This window comes from Miniopterus natalensis, chromosome 7, assembly GCF_054644295.1.
Source record: "Miniopterus natalensis isolate mMinNat1 chromosome 7, mMinNat1.hap1, whole genome shotgun sequence".
NCBI classification, from domain to species: domain Eukaryota; kingdom Metazoa; phylum Chordata; class Mammalia; order Chiroptera; family Miniopteridae; genus Miniopterus; species Miniopterus natalensis.
The window spans coordinates 32,970,892-32,973,024 of NC_142087.1; the positions used below are offsets into that span (position 1 = coordinate 32,970,892).

Below are 2,133 nucleotides of genomic sequence, written 5' to 3' on the forward strand. Positions count from 1 at the left end.
CGGGGTGCCTGGTGTCCTTCCAGTGCCTCCCAGCATAGGACAGAAACTGCAGCTGAGGAGTGAGACGTTTGTCCCGCCGCCAATTCCCATGTGCCCAGACGTCGGGCGGAGGATAGAGGGAGCGGGGCAGTGGAGCTAATATGCGGGACGGTGCGAGCGGAAACGGGGCCAACTGCGGGTCACCCGCAGCCCGGCGAGGCTGCCCCCGTCCTCCTGGGTGTGTCACTGCCCCTCCCGGGGCGCAGGCCGGTTCCTAAGTACCCCAGTTCCTGAGAGACGGGGAAGCGGGCTGATGAAGCGCCCGCCCGACGGCAGGGCCGGGAAAGCTTGGCTCGGAAGCACCGGCCCCTCGGGCGCCTGGAAGGACGGCGGCCTCTCCCTGACTCACAGCCCTCGTCTACACGCGCTCTAGTCAGCTCATTAGCAAACAGAATTTTATTAATAAGCACGATGTTCGTTTAAAAAAAGGCTGCGTATTTCGGGAATAGAAAGTGTAGTCCTGTACGTATTTTGAGGTCAGGAGACAAAATTTCTGGATCCACTCGTCTTACCCATTTGCTGTGCATTTGGGCTCTGCACTGCCCTGCTTTGGACCTCTGCCTGCTACTCACGCTGAGCTGCTGGAATGGACAGTTACCCAAGACTCGTTCCTCTCTGAACGCCCGAATCTCCACGGAGCGCGCTCCGCACGAGGGCTTTAGCCTTCCACTGTTCAGGTTTCTTTGGGTCCTGTCAGTAGTTAATATCTTCTTATGAAATGACTGGAAGCAAAACCCACTGTCTTATCCATCAAAACTGAATTTCATTTTTGGGGGGGGAGGGTCCCTAAAGTTCTTCAAGTCTAACATAATACATCCCAAAATATATCGAGGTCATTTTGAGAAATGTCTCTAAAACTAGCCTTGAAAAGGGCAATAAATTTTAACACACATCAGTATAAACCAAGTATACTGAGCCACAGCCGTGTGTACACAGTGCGGCTTATTTTCATTTCATACATCATGTGGTTTGAAAGCAGTTTATTGCTTACACACACCACAACTTTTTTCCTTTCTGTCTTTACCATTTACATTGAACTGTCATTATGATAAATACTCTCAGTGTTAAAATTGGCTTCACATTTTTCTTTATGTCCTTGGGTTTGCTTTCTTTAAATGGAATCGCTGTGTAAATAGTATGTACATTTCCAAGCCTTTGAACGGCTAGCGAAAACAAGCGCCCTTCAGAAATATTTCACGAAATGCCACTTGTACATGCAGCTCATCTGAGTGACAGCTATTCCTCAGTGTTGTTTTTTACATTTTTGACAAGTTAATGAAAAAGTGTATGTCATTTGAACTTGCATTTCTTTGGTTTCTAATGAGGGCACATTCCTGTAAACGCGTGTTTGGACCTATTTACATCTACTTTTCTGTTTTTAAATGCGGAACGCGTCACGAATTTGCCTGTCACCCTTGCTCAGGGGCAGGGCTAACCTTCTCTGTACGGTTCCAATTTCATATCCGTGCTCCCAAAGCGAGCACAAGGTCCTTTTCTTAATTGTTGAAGATATTACAGCATGTCCTCTTACTTATTTCCCTTCCTAAAATCATAACTCAGGTCTAATCCTTCATTTCTAAGTGGCTATGGACAGACCTCCACTGTGTCTTCTCCCTTCCTGGCATCCAAGTTCCTGGGAGTGATGAGCTCCATGGACCATCACACACAAGCAGATTGTAAGTGATTGTGCAACTGAGATCATGGGTCCAAACATGCCATTGTACTTCCTGGCAAGGGGCAAATAAAGGTTCATCATCACATCCAGTTTGCCAACGAAACAGAGCGAAATGGTTAGAGTGTAATTACACATTTACGCGTCAGATCACAGCCTAGCAGTCCCTCCTAGATTGGTGGAGGTGTGTGGCCAACCCTTGCTTACCTCTGCCAGTGTTTATTTACCTACTGGCCGATTCTCTGGCAGCCAGTAAGTAATTGGCATAAAATCAGGAAAGAGAGAGAGAGATTCCAAAACTCATGCCTCTTGCATGGGACCAGGGGACTGTGCAAGCTGCCAGATGTCTGAACACAGTAACCGCACTCTCTCCAGCACAGAGTCGTGCTCCTAAATGGTGGGTTCCAGTGAAAAGTGTCCGA

At 48.0% G+C, this 2,133-nt stretch overlaps 1 non-coding gene across 1 annotated transcript; it reads right to left on the bottom strand.

The window, feature by feature from the left end:
- Window positions 1-1,417: 1,417 nt before the first annotated feature.
- LOC148092739 (U6 spliceosomal RNA) lies at window positions 1,418-1,523 on the bottom strand. Its single transcript, XR_015714873.1, has one exon. It is a non-coding gene; the product is annotated as a U6 spliceosomal RNA (small nuclear RNA).
- Between the last annotated feature and the right edge of the window lie 610 nt (window positions 1,524-2,133).